The sequence below is a fragment of the Leptinotarsa decemlineata genome, unplaced genomic scaffold (genome assembly GCF_025532065.1).
Source record: "Leptinotarsa decemlineata unplaced genomic scaffold, Ldec_3_MD MMD2_tig00001719_RagTag_RagTag, whole genome shotgun sequence".
Lineage (NCBI taxonomy): Eukaryota > Metazoa > Arthropoda > Insecta > Coleoptera > Chrysomelidae > Leptinotarsa > Leptinotarsa decemlineata.
The window spans coordinates 3,681,104-3,696,355 of record NW_027412569.1 but is presented as its reverse complement, the minus strand read 5'-3'; the positions used below and the strand labels follow the sequence as shown (position 1 = coordinate 3,696,355).

General features: G+C 34.6%; 1 long non-coding RNA gene across 1 annotated transcript; it reads left to right on the top strand.

Annotated features, from left to right (window-relative positions):
- The first annotated feature begins 4,724 nt into the window (after positions 1-4,724).
- On the top strand, positions 4,725-14,865 carry LOC111518071 (uncharacterized). Its single transcript, XR_012465656.1, has 5 exons — positions 4,725-5,210; positions 5,430-5,529; positions 9,152-9,252; positions 10,682-10,837; positions 14,656-14,865. It is a non-coding gene; the product is annotated as an uncharacterized lncRNA (long non-coding RNA).
- The last annotated feature ends 387 nt before the right edge of the window (positions 14,866-15,252 follow it).

The window sequence follows — 15,252 nt, the reverse complement described above, 5'->3', positions numbered from 1 at the left end:
GTCAATCCAATTAACGAACTATGCTGATACCCATCAAAAATGACAGAAAAATGTAAGCATTGATATTAATAATGAAAATGCAACATGTGATGCATTGGAAAAATATTTTGGATCTATACTTTGGCAAATATGGGGCCTCAAATATGCCATTTCTGCGACCATTTTAAGGGTGGATCAAATTGTTATGGAAAAACAAGCTGGCGGTTCTAAACCGAGGAAGCCTCAGGGCAGTGATGATGAATCCTAATTTTCCAATCACATTTTACCTTTTTTCCTAGCATTATCACCAGCACCATCCCTTCACTCTTACTGTTCGATTAATTAGTTTTCTATTCAACTTAATGAACCTGGTTTCATATATTAACAAAAAAATCGAAGTTCGAGTAGAGCCATTAGTTACTTCAAAATCAGATTGCTGGAAACCGAATATTTTCAGAACCTTGTCAATAATAAACTTTTGTATGTGGTCGAATAATTCTATTGTTATCCATAAAAACAGAAAAAGCTTTCATTTTGAGATCCTTCATTTAGAGATGAGCATGTTTTCAGATTAACTTATAGTGCATGCATACAGTCCTCAGAAAAATGCAATTCTTTAATAACAATTTACCTTCAAATTTATCTCTTTCATGATGAATAATATCAATACAATGAAGTCGCCCCGGAGCGCCAATTAATTTTTACTGTTTTCATTTTTAACGTTGTTTTAATAACATTTTCATTAATAAAAATACATATTTATACCAAACTCAATGTCTTCACAATTTGTTTCATTCGAGAAAAATCAGGAAAATCCTTAAGGCGTTCTTAGAGCGGTGCTTGTGCGAAAATAGTGATTCACATTGAATTTGAAGATTAAATCCATTTGGAAAACGTTCTCAGGAACTTTATTTCACATAAACGCCGTTCTTCAAATGAAAGAGTTCTCAAACAGTGAAGTTCGTGGTGAACTGTGGTTTCGCTGAATTTATGAAATTCAACATGAAACAATGTCAACCACCTTCAAACAGGACCTCAACATTTGCCAGCTCGCAGTCCTGATATGAATCCTCTAGATTTTTATTCATGGGGCATCTGAAGTCGCTTGTTTTTTATGAAACTTACCACTACTAGATGTGAATGCTTTGAACTGAATAATTCTTCGACAGCTTTTGATAATTTCTCTTCCATATTCTTTGTTTCACCATCACTGTCGTCATTAAAATCAATAATTAATTAATTTCCACCATAAACATGGAAGTGTCCAATCTCCATATAGTCCTTTTCAACTAAAATTACTTTTTTAATCCTTTCCTGCAAGTCTTCTGCGGTAATATTAGATAATTTTTCTTCAACTAGCTCTATTACCTTCTTATCAAATTTTGGAAAATTATTTTTACGCCTGATGCTTTGTTTCAATTTTCCTCATATCAACTCGATGGGATTGAAAAACACAAAAATTGAGGGGAAGGCTCATATGGTGTGTCTATACATTTCAGTAATACTCTCAAGGGCATACACTTTTTCAAATGTTTTATGTGTAAAACTTCAAGTAGTTGGTTTTTAGTATATTTATCTTCGAAATATAAATTGCTATCCTTTAAAAAACTTTGTATTTCATCTTCCCTCGAATTTTTATTCGGTACTTTGATAAGCGAATAATAGAAAGCGTTGTCGAGAACTATTACACTATTCGCATCCAAATTTGGGATTCTTATGATAGTCAACATTAATAATGAAATAATAATATAATAATAATAATAAGAGCATTTATTAATATAGGAATCCTAAAATACATAATACTGTTATAACAATCACATTTTGAAAATACAAGCAAAAGTATAACAAGAATAATAAAAATAAATAAAATCAGAGGATGGAGTGTACAACTCCCGATAGACCAATTAACTGAAATGCTGATATAAATGTGGAAGATATGTTAAACTCAAACATATTTTTCTTTCAGATATTTAGTTAGACAGTTTTTAAAAATTAAAATGGAGTCACTACATTTAATATCATTGGGAAGTTTTTTGTAGTCCAAGAGACCCTTGTGGAAAAGAGAATTCATTGTCATGGTATATTTTGTTCGGGTAACATATAAGTTCTTATTACCTCGAGTAGGGTAATCATGGATTTCATTTTGATAAGTTATGAACTGGTTGAAATAGGTAGGAAATTTTCCAGTTATAATTTTGAAAATAAATATTATGGAAAAATAGGAAAGCCTGTCTTTTACAGATAGCCAACAGAGAACCTGAAGCATGGTCATTATAGGAGTGTATCTATTACATTTTAGGAGTATACGCATACATCTTTTTTGTAGTTTTTGCAAAGAGGATATAGAGTTTGCATCAAAAAGGTTGAGAAGTGTTGGACAGTAATCAAAATGAGGTCGAATTATCGTATTATAGACTGTTAGTGATGTTTCAAATGTCAACGTGTTACCAATTTTGTAAAGAAGAATATTTTTTAATAATTTTGTTATGAATGTAATTGAAATGTTTTTTTAGGCTCAGAGTGTTGTCTATCATTTGAATTCCTCAACCAATTCAATTGTTCCACTATATTTTTATGTTTATGGATTTTTGTCGATTAAATTATATTTATATTGAGTGGTTATGATCATTGATTTGGTTTTGTTTATATTGAGTTTCATTTTATTGATATTGAGGAATTCGGATATTCTGATAAGCATATTATTAATTTTTTGACAGCATTCGTTAAGCTGATATCGCTTGCTGTCAGCAAAGTGTCATCTGCAAAGAGGTTTATAAATTCATAGTCTTGAATATGATTGATGTCATTTAGATATAAAATAAACAGTAATGGACCTAATACACTACATTGTGGAACACCGGTATTGATGACTTTTTTGTTGAAATGTAGTTGTTTACTTTAGTACACTGTGACCTCTCTTGTAAATAACTAGAGAACCAATTGAAAACGTTGCCAGTCAAACCATAGTACTGTAGTTTCCTAAGTAGAATTGAAATATCTATAGTCTTGAAAGCTCGTCTAAAATCGAGGAACACTGCTACAATGTACCTATTTGCATCCATACCAATTTTCCATTTGGATAGTGTTACTTGAAGAGCAGTTTCAGAGAAATGACCAGCTCTAAACCCTGATTGGTATTCCATTAAAAGTTTATTTGTATTGATGTAGTCAAGAATTTGATCGTACACAGCTAATTCAAGTACTTTTTCCAAGCTTGATAATGTATTGATAGGTCGGAAATTGATAGCCTCGTTTGTATTTATTATTTTGGGAACTGGTACAACTGTACTTGTTTTAAGCTGATGAGGAAAAACACCAGTAGTAAGTGACGTATTGATAAAGTTCAAGATTATCGGACCAATCACATGAAAGATACTTTTCAGCACTTCAGAATATCTGAATTGCACTTGCTGTCTGAACTATTTACTGAAATTTTTAGCTCATTTAAGGTTAAAGGATCAAAAACTACCAGAGTGCATTCAATTATTGGAAGGTTATGGTTTGACCAAGGATGGGCTAAAGGAATACTATTTTTAATTGATACTATACTATCAATGAAAAAAGAATTGAACATTTCAGCCTTGTCGTAATCTAAATTAGCTGTTGGTGTTTCAAAAATTATTTGGGTAGGTAAAGGTGCATTATTGCAGTCCTCAAGTTTTTTTCCACGTAATTTCAAAGAACCCATCCTTCACTTCCTCCACGATACACAATGATTAGTCGCGATCCTTCGTTTGCAGGCATGTTAGGCGTACACATTCTCGATCCATCTGTCCACCCCTTCGTAACTGAGTCGTGTCATACCAAATTTCGTCCAAACAGAACATTTGCCGTTGTTTTTGTCTATACTTAGTTATTTGTTCTAATGAGTATTTGTTACGCAATTCCACTATTCTTCTGCTTTCCATGACTGCTTGCCGTTTGTTTATTATTTCAAATCTAAATCCCAATTTCTTCATCCAATTCTGCAGATTTTTGTCACAGCAGCTCAGGTTATGCCGGAAGTATTCAATTTCTTCCTTATGATTTCAGTTGTAGGAATGTCATTGCTTTTGCAACAGTCGTTATATTGTTTTTTCAATGATTTTATTAGATGAACATCCAAAAGTTTTGGTAATCACATCGCATCTTGCGTTCATAAGGTTTGTTTTTGACTATTTTACGTACAGTTGAGAAAGGAATTTCGGTCAAATCTGATGTTGCTTGTAATTGTTTGTTCCCTTCGAAACCAAACTTTAGATGTAGATTCTTATATACATTGAAACATACTCTTTGTGTTTCAATATTCAAATGCAACCGAATCTTATTCACCGGTATCTCTTTTTCGCATTGTTCACCACACATAAAAAAGTCTGCGTTATTATTACATTTGTTATTACTATTAATGCTTATCCAGGACGCTAAATTTTAAACAGATAACAAAAATTTTAAGTAATTATAACTGAACCAATATTGAATTTCAACACTCAAATCGCGATTAGTTCCTGAACTGAACACGACGGCGATAATCTTCCCTGATTTCTATTCGTCACCGTAACATGACTTCAATCAATACGAACCGCCAATTTTTCAGTCCACGTGGACTAGTTGGCAGCGGCTTCATTTCCCTGTATTGATTTTTTTGGCCTTTAAGAGCGCTGACACCTTCGAGTATGCATAATACCGATTACTTCGACTATACAAACAATTTCTCTGATGCATTTACTTTCGAAATTTCAGGGTGCGTTAATGTTTCTTGTGGCCTTAGCACGGTGTTCAGACATTCGGAATTCTCCAGAAATGATTAAAATGCACACCTGGTGTTGGAAACTGGCTGGTGGTGAGATCTATAGAAAACTTTCATCGGAGGGAAGACATTTGAAGTTGATTTGTTACGTAATTTTCTGCCTGACCACAACCTCATCAATACTCGTAACTGTACCAGCTTTCGGAGACGAAAATGAATGGGAATTTGTACCGTTTGTATGGAATAAATATTTTGATGACCGAATGTTCATCATACCTTTGATTCTCATTGCATTGATAGCTGCCTTCCAAGGAATATTTCTTTCGTCATTGATATGTTACAGCTTGTATTGCATTGGACATGCGTGGGTCCAGTGGAAACTTTTGAATGCTTTTGTATGCAGATTACATACTAGATCAGTATATCATATGAATGATATCAGATATCAGGATCGAGTGGCTGATCTACTTATGCGCTGCGTCAAAATTCATGTAGAGATCATGAAGTAAGTTTGTGGGATTTTCAAAATTCAATTACAATTTGAAAGGAAACTTTGTGAAATGAGATAAAAATTGGAAGTATAATGCTTATTGCGAGTGTTGGCCGAAAAAAATCTGAGCAATAAAAGTATATGCAGTATAGCAGATTTACTTTCAAGCTATGAATATACATATAAATGTTCCATTGTGCCGTTTTTCCATTTTCATTTTATATTTTTCCGTAGGTTGAAAAGGATACTGATGAAGAGAGCTACCTATTTAGTTATATCGTTCACATTTTTCGGCTTAACCATCTTCGTTTTCTCTGGTTATTTCATAATGACGGTGAGTTTTGTTTTTACTTTATTTCATTCCAATAGCATATTAAAAAATTCACAAAATATAAAATTTGATAATAATAGATCGTTCCAAAGACCAGGCCTGGATAATTTGCGAAGCTATTGAATTTGAAACACGTCCCTCCCATCTGCCTCTATCTACAACTCGCTTTTGCAAGCCACAACTTCGTTTCCATTACTCCGCTATCGCCCCCACTACCGATCCCCTCTTATACTCTCCCATATATAGTTCAAATAAACGATATAATCCTATCTTCCAACAGCCCCCCTTCAATAATATAGTCATTCCGTTATTCAATAATGAAGAAAAGAGAAATGAAACTTTCTATGTTTTTTACCACTTTTATTTGTAACTAAATGCAGTTTCGTCATATATGGACATTTTCAAACTTATATTATAAACTTTATTGTATGTAGGTCATTATTTAATACAATAAACTTAAATACAAATACAATAAAATAAACTTTATTGTATAGGTTTGAAAATGTCCATATAGGATGAAACTGCAGTAACGTTCGTTACAAATAAAAGTGGTAAAAAACATAAAAAAGTTTCATTTCTCTTTTCTTCATTATGATTCCTACCACGTCGTAACGGATACATCCATATATATATATATATAATATATATATATTATATATATATATATATATATATATATATATATATATACGTATATATATACACACACACACACACACACACATATATATAAAATGAATAGATAAGTACTTTTTGATCATTCCCATATTGATTTAAATTTAAGAGCCACCGGTAGACAGCCTATTGGGCATTGTCAGTACCGGGCAGGTGGTCCTCCACCTATTGGGTGTCACACCACTGGGTGGTTCCCCTTATGTTTCGCTTGCGTTTACGCAGCTATTTTATCAAGTACTTTCTTGGTTTTTCTCATTTTGTCTGCAATCGAGGCCGCCTGCCCGGTACTGACGATGCCCAATAGGCTGAAACAGCTGTCTACCGGTGGCTCTTAAATTGAAATCAATATGGGAATGATCAAAAAGTACTTATCTATTCATTTTTTGATTTTCATGTAATTATTTTCCAGCAGCTTGACTGCATTAAACTTTCTAGATTTTATATACATATTAGTTGGTAATACTGTCATCTTATAGGCACCCTTCAAAGAGTTTGAAGGGTGCCTAGAGTTTGAAGGGTGCCTAGAAGATGATAGTACTACCAACTGTCGAAAGCGCTCGCAGATAATTTATAGAAGATATAAAGCTTCAAATCCTTTTTGTAGAATTTAATATTGAAATACTCAAAATAAAGGAAAATTAGTTGCATCAATCAAATATATATATAATAATAATAATAATAATAATAATAATGTTTATTCAAGGAAATAGTTCATAAAGAAAAACAGTGTTACATGAATAATGAGTAAACATTGAAAACATCACGGAAGTATTCAAGATACTTGTATGTGATGATGCTAGAACAAACAAACAAATATATACATACATATATAGTGCACATAACCGTAAACACTAACTGTTTCACACATCTAATATATCTACTACTTATATATCAGTATACACATATATATATAATATATATATTATATATATATATATAATATATATATTATATATATATATATTTCAATATTAAATTATACAAAGAGGATTTGAAGCTTTATATCTTCTATCAATTATTTGCGAGCGCTTTCGACAGTTGGTAGTAATGTCATCTTCTAGGCACTCCTCGAACTGAACTTGTCGTCTGCCTCTTTATACGGTCAGAGCGTCTCAACTCAGGTATTTCAGGTACTTGGGTAAATTTGCCTTTATTTGTACTGCATCAGGTACTCTTATTTGTGTTAGATCTTCTCTAGGAATGTGTACAGTGTTGTTTGTTATATTGTATGTGAGGTCATGTTGTGTTTTGATTTGTACTTGTTCCTCAATAAGTGATTTATGATTGTTAAATTTATGGATGTTAAAGTTTTCCCAAATGTCCATGCGGTTTCCCTTGTTGACTTGTTTTATGAGTCTTATGTTCTCTGGTGGGGGGAAATTATGTTTGTTTTGTATGGCGTGTGTTGCGAGGTTTGATTTATATACTATTGGATTTATGTATGCCTTTTTGTGCTCATTGTACCTTTGGATCAGTTTTCTAACTGGTTTGGACATTTGGGAAAACTTGAACATCTATTAATTTCACAGTCATAAATCACTTATCGAGGAACAAGTACAAATCAAAACACAACAAGACCTCACATTCCATATATTAAACAACCATACACATTCCTAGAGAAGATCTAACACAAAGAAGAGTACCTGATGCAGTAGAAATACAGGTAAATTCACTTAAAGTACCTAAAATACCTGAGTTAAGACGCTCTGACCGTATAAAGAGGCAGACTACAGGATGACAAGTTCAGTTTGAGGAGTGCCTAGAAGATGACAGTACTACCAACTGTCGAAAGCGCTCGCAGATAATTATTAGAAGATATAAAGCTTCAAATCCTTTTTGTAAAAGTTAATATTGAAACACTGAAAATAAAGGAAAATCAGTTGCATCATTCAATATATATTATATATATATATATATATATATTATATATATATATTATATATATATATATATATATATATATATATATATATATATATATATATATATATATATATGTCGCTTCGCACAAGCAATCAGACCGCTCAACCCCAGAAGCAAAACTCGACAAATGACAATACAGGTACAATTACAGAGGCAGGAGAGGCAGCTCAGAGGCAGAACACTCAAAAAATGGAGTCAAACCACGGACACGTGTTTCTGGCTATTGGCCTCATCAGCGCGGTGTAGCCAATTGCAAAAACGGAATTAGAAGACCTAGCATTCTCAGGCATCATTTATTTATATCCTGCACTCGGAAGTCACACAGGTAGCTATAGCTGCCTACGTGGTGATGTTATTCTGGCCATTCTGTAGGACATCGACGGCCAATCCATCGACCGGAAAAGGTAGTATCCAAATAGTTTCTTACTTGTCTGGAGTAATGTGGTGGTGCTCCTTCTTGTTGGAACACAATATCCTCATTGAATTCATTAGGATTCGCTTCGACGATTTCAGTGATGAGAGGGTCAGCAGTTGTTTACAGCATATTCAAATACAGTTCCCCTGTTAAATTTTGATCAATAAATAGAGGTCCTACAATAGAGGTCTTACAATGGTTTTGAGTCTTTCTGGATATTGGGTATGTGTTTCCCGGAAAACGTGAGGGTTGATGTCACTCCAATCACGGCAATTTTATCTGTGAATATTGCCGTTTACTAAAACAAATATTGTGGAGATATGTAGGATGTCTTGCAATAGTCTCCGTCATGATTTTGCAAAATTCTGTTTTTCAATCAGGGTCTTCTTCAGTTAATTGGTGTACCATTTTAATTTTGTGAAGATGATACCTATTCCTCTTCAAAAATCTCCGCACATTAGAAGAAGACACCTTACAAACATTCGCGATGCAATAAGTAGACTGTTTAGAATTTACTACCATCTCACCAATTATTTGGACTTGCTGTTTTTCTAGAATAACATATACCACTGAGTAGTCGAAATTTTTCATGTGAAAATATTTCTCTTGTAGGGTATGAGCCCCAGAAGTAACTTCAGAATATATACTTTATTGATGACCGGTGTTTTATACTCTGGGCCTTCTGTGAATATTGTCAACGAGTGACAAATGAGGTAAGTTTTAACTGGAATTTTTTGAATATAAAGTTATATATTCAGAATGTGAATTTTTTGGAACCTATATACTTCCAGTTGAAGAATAGGGGAAATCTCATACTTAAAACAAAATTAAAAAGATATGGACATATGACCAAATAGGAATGGGTATGTGAAAAGTTTCACCTGGGAAGAGTTCAACGTATTTATGGTAAATAACGAAAAATTGTATGATCCAATAGGTACTCATATCGTAGGACTAAGTTGACCTCAAAGCTTTTTCATGATCATTATTTCAATCAGAAATACAGGCGAAGTAACATGTAGTGAAATAAAAGATGAAAAAAATTAATTTTATACATATTTTCATTGTAAGCAATACCAAATTTCAAAGCAATGTCAACTTTTCCGACGCCTATATTAATTTTTTTTATCTGAAACTCAATCTGAATACATACAAATGTATGTATTCAGTATGCAACAGCTGAATTCAACTCAAATGAAGCAAAACCCAGCAATAATATGGCCGTATACACTTTTAATCTCATATACTGTACATTTCAGTTGAAAGCGCCCCTGAAAGAGTCATTTCATATCGAGACTGTGAAACATCTCTTACCTTTCTCATCCCAAGCATCTCTTACGATTCAACAATTTTTAAATGAGCCGCCATGTTTGTTTTTAATCTATCGCTCACTGACGTAATCTCTTTCTCACTCATATATACGCACATTGCCGTTCTTCTCTCACTTACATACGTCAACTGTTGCAATACCATTACTGTCGTCTTCTCGACATTCTCCTCTTTCATTCAATGTGCTACATGTCACGATCCAACTATTATTAATCGAGATATGACCCAGTGCCCTTTTAGCATGTCACCATCTTTGATTTTTCTTCATCAATGATTTCATGATTCCTTCTCGTTTCATTTGATGTATTGCACGTGACAATGCGACTATTATTAGCGAAGATACGGCTTAGTGTCCTTTTGACATGCCACAAATTTCGATTTTTCTCTACTCCACACTGACGTCATCGCCCTCTCCCTCATACACACATACATATCGCATCGTTTAGTTTGTATGGTGAGTGGCCTTTCAGCTCAGATGGTAAGAGTATGGCTCTGTCAATCTCTGAAAACCTGATTCGATTCCCAGCGGGGCAGGCACACAGTATGAGCTCTGCTGTTTCATCATTTCCCAAACATATGCGACACACACTGTCTTCTGACAGTGATGATTCAAATGACAGTGACCACAGGCCTGTTGGACATCGTAGTTCATCCCCACTGTAGTCCAATAACTGTTTGGTATCAAGCTTCGAAGGATGAATAAACGCCTTGGAGAGAACCAATTTTGAAAGAGTCTACCTAATTTACGTCAAATATGGTAGTTCAGTCTTTGTTTTGGTACGTTATCTGATACGACTTCATCTTCAATTGCAGTCAGAAAAGGTTTTTCTTAACGACTACAGATGCCCGTGGGAACAGTTCAACAATTCTAACAGACGAATACTTTTGATGCTTCTTTCGAACACGATAAATCCTGTGACCATTTCTTGCTATAGCGTTCTGGATGCAAATTATCCACTGGCAGTCAAGGTAACGAAATATATCTTTATGGCACATAATTTTTTCACATTTTATCAATTTTTTTTCGACGTAGAAAATATTTTTTTGCAAAAAAATCTCACAGCAACCAACCTCTTAGCATCCCACAACAAATCATATTATTGAGCGCGTCCAGAAGGGTATTGCATTTCTGGTGATTGGGAAAAGCGCTACTTTTCAGAAAAGAATCTTGACTTGAAATGATTCCAACACAAACAAGGCTTTCACACACTAGAACTGCACCATTTTTTTCGACGACAATTTCACCAATTAGGTAGGCATTGTCAGGAAGATAAACTGGTAGCTTCTAGTTAGTTTAGCTATTCATCTCCCTGGAAAATCCAATTCAAAAAGAGTGTTGCAGTTCTAGTATGTTGAAGGAGTGTGTTGAATAATGAGAAAAAAAAGAAAGGAAGAAAAACAAAATTTATTGCCCAACAGAAGAATCCATTGACAGGACAATATATAATATAGTAATGCAGTAAAGGCCACTTAAACTAAAAACTTTTTGGCCACGGAAGCAAAAGGGAGACACTTTCAAACTGATATAGATGACTCATAATTAGTTGTTCAGTAAAAAAGAAAATCTTAAATTGAATTAACTAAAAGAACAACTTCTTCAGGCCAGTCTCCACTCACCTACAATTTAGGTTAATGGACTAACACCTATCAGGAAACAACTATTCCCCTGGCTAATACCACGAAAGACGTTGGAGTATATCCAACAGGTGTCAGTGCAGGAATCTTCACAAAAGTATTTCCTGCATATGCTGTTGGCGATTCAACTGCTGGAATCGATTTTCAATTATAGAAACGGGCACACTTGTACACCGGTTTCGGGCTATTTAGCCTCTTGACGGTGCAAGGTAGTGGACATCATCAACCAAAAGTTGATGATATTCCATGATTCAAAATCATGTCAGAGTATCATTCCTCTAACCAAGCTGAAGCGATTTACAGCCAGTCTTCAAATATGCCCACTGAATATATGTGAAGGAAAATCTCTTCGACTCCCTCAAAAGGTGTTCGCATAAGTTATTGTACTCGTATGCAGCTACAGTACTGATACAAATAACCTAGTTTTTTGAAATCCAATTATTTATTATATTGTTTGTTTGAAAGTGGTTGACAATGTCTCGTGGTGTATTCCATCAGTTCGAACTTCCGTTGTCTAATATGATAATTTGATTTGGAATCTTTAAAAGAATCTGTAAAAAATTACAAGGTACATTATCTGAACCAAGAATTCAACCACCATCAATCGATTAAGAGAGGAATCATCAAGACTCTACTAGACCGTACTTTTAGGCTCTGCAATACAAACGAAGATCTCGAAAAGAAACTAGGCATCATCAGAAATGACCTTCAACGGAATGGTTACTTCAAAGTGATGGTGGAACAGGCTTTAGCTAGAAGACAGCAAGAGCTCCACAAGGAATAGAAGCCGCCACAACCAGTACTTGTACTTCCCTACATCAGGGGATTGTCGGAAAGGATAGGAAGGATTGGGTCCAAGTATAACATCAGAATCTGCTTCAGATCTGGGAACACTATCCGTAGCAGTCTCACGAAAACCAGGCCACTAAACGCGAACTGCGATTCCACGAATTGTTTACCGGATACCCTGCGAGTGCGGAGAACATACATCGGTGAAACTAAGAGGCCATTGAATGTTCGCAATGCCGAGCACAAGAAACACATACAGCTAGGAGAAACCAGCAAATCTGGAATAGCAGAGTATATTTGGACTCATCAACATAACATCAAGTGGGCTCAGGTTGAAATCATCAACAAGGAGGAACACTGGTTTAGGAGAAAATTCAGAGAAGTCGCATATATGTTGTCTAACAAAGTAATTAGCTAAGCTAGTGTAGAGATACGTAACATATGAAAACCTCTAATCACGCAGAACACGACCAACTCCCGCCAAATGGTCAGCCCCCGCTGAAAATGAATGAAGCGGAGAGAGGGAAGAGGGTATAGGTGAAAGCAGTCGAATGACCTATAAATAGTCAGATTTTGAAGGTAATCACCCGAAGACGATTGTGGATATTAACAATCGAAACGTCATGAAGTAACCTAGTTTGAAATCTTTTAATTTTCATTTCATGTTGATAATATTTAATTTTTTTCAGCTCGTGTTGATAGTTCAATTTTTATGGTTTTTTTTGGTTGTTGCTTGTATGTCATTTCATTGTAATTTCAATTTTTTGCTAAATACAATCGTTATTTAGCTAATCTTTTTAATTTTTTACATTATCTTTCAGGGATTTCGAATCAAATCAGTACGGAACTGAAACCTCTTCGAAACAAGCCGAGATATGTGGATATTTATCAGTTAATTCACAAGTGATTGATTCACCTTCTTCTTTTTCAGTGCGGTCAGTGGACTCAGGACATTCTTGCCCCCCAAATATGAGTTGCAGTCCTCGTAGAACTGGTTGCCTTTCAGTGGAAGAGCTTCATGAAGCAAGAGCCGAATCGATCCCTCTACGAAACCCTTCTTCACTTGGAAGGATCGATCGCAGCTTGAGAAATGGTTCATATGGAGATTCTGTGAAACATGTTCTTCCTTACGAATCAGAAGATAGTTGTCCTGAAAATCTAGAGAAGAAAATTGGATGGTTAATTTAGGAAACACTTGCTACATGAATAGCATTTTACAAATGTTGTTCACGACGAAGAATTTCAAGAACGAAGTTTTAATGATGAACGAGAACCGAAATGTTTCCTATTTATTCATCAAACTCAAACACCTGTTCATGCAGCTGCAGTTTCGTAAGAAGGTATCATCTTTCCCTCCAACCGATTTCCTGGAGTCTTTGAAGTCCACTAGATACTCGTTAGGACAACAAGAGGATTGTTCCGAATTCTTGGGGTTCTTCAATACTCCTGACCGCTGTGGACTGAATGATTCCGTACAGCCCATCTCGTCTTGAGTTTGTAAATCTTTTGCTGGAAAAATCCTCACTTGTTTACTTTGTGGTAAATGTTCAAGGAGTACCGAAAACTTATGTGAATTTCTGGAACTTCATCTAGCTTTTCCTAATATGACTAATAACCAATCCGTGCAAAGCTTATTGTTGAATCATCTGAAAATGGAATTTTTAACAGGTGATGATCGACTGTATTGTCAAACATGCGCCAAACTAACTGACTGTTATAAGGAAACAAGTATAGCTGAGGCACCAGTCAATCTAATAATAACACAGATTATTTTCAAACAAGACTCAACCTCTAACGGAAGCAAGAAACTCTTTGGAAGGTTCGAAATAGATGAACATTTTAACCTAGCAGACCACTATTATAATATTCATGCAGTCATTGTTCACTGTGTTTCTGGCGTTGAATTTGATCATTATTACGCCTCGGTCAATGACGAAAGGACTGGTTTAAGTTTGACGATAGTCGTGTCACGAAGTGTTCTGGCGATGCATTGAATTTATTGGAGCCTCTGAAGACACCCTACATTTTGTTTTATAAGAGAGAGGACATTGTTGTATCAAGATCATCAGATGATGTGGTGCTGCAGGTTTTTCCGGGTTTTCCTGCAGCTGAAAAAGCAAATGCGCCACTGGAATCAATGAAGTCGCCCCGGAGCGCCAATTAATTTTTATTGTTGTTTTTATTTCATTTTTATCGTTGTTTTAATTTATATCATATTAGACAATGGAAGTCCGAACTTATGAAATATTTATTATATCATGAATTTTATGAACACTTCCAAAAGTGCAAAGTTTCAGGTTCATCATTTGATAATTTTCTTGTAACTGTGTTTAGAGGAAACTTATGTACATTTAATTTTTTAGATGTGGCGAATGGCATATGCTTCTTACACACTGTTCACCAATATGAGTTGAGCTGGTTCCTAACGTTGAACGTTGAATGACTATGTTGACAATTCTTTTCCACATCCCACTGTTGATGAGATAAAATATGGATCACTGAATCACAAATTTTGAAAAATAGTTGCAGAATTTAATATTTAGTATTTGTCAAATAAAAGTTCTTGTTGGAAACCGTTCATTAATTTTTGGGCAAAATCAGCGGAAATCATCGACCGGTTGAAAAGTTTATGAAATGAATAATGAATAGTTACCCAAGAAAGTGAAGAATTGCAGTGAGAATAGCGTTATCTACGGCTATACAACTTCCCGGACTCTCAAAATGGGGATTACGATTGTGAATAGTTTTGGAACAAATAGAAGTATTGAATGCACTAGAACATGGATACATGGAAATGTCAGACAAACGCTGGAATTCAGAAAAATAAATTTTGAAGCAGGAAGCATTATCAAGTAGTGGTTGGATGATAGTATACATTAGTATTATCTTTGTATTTCTTTGTATTATCTGTTTATGTAGATACTAGATGCAGAAAGTTGTGAATCACAATGTTAGATTAT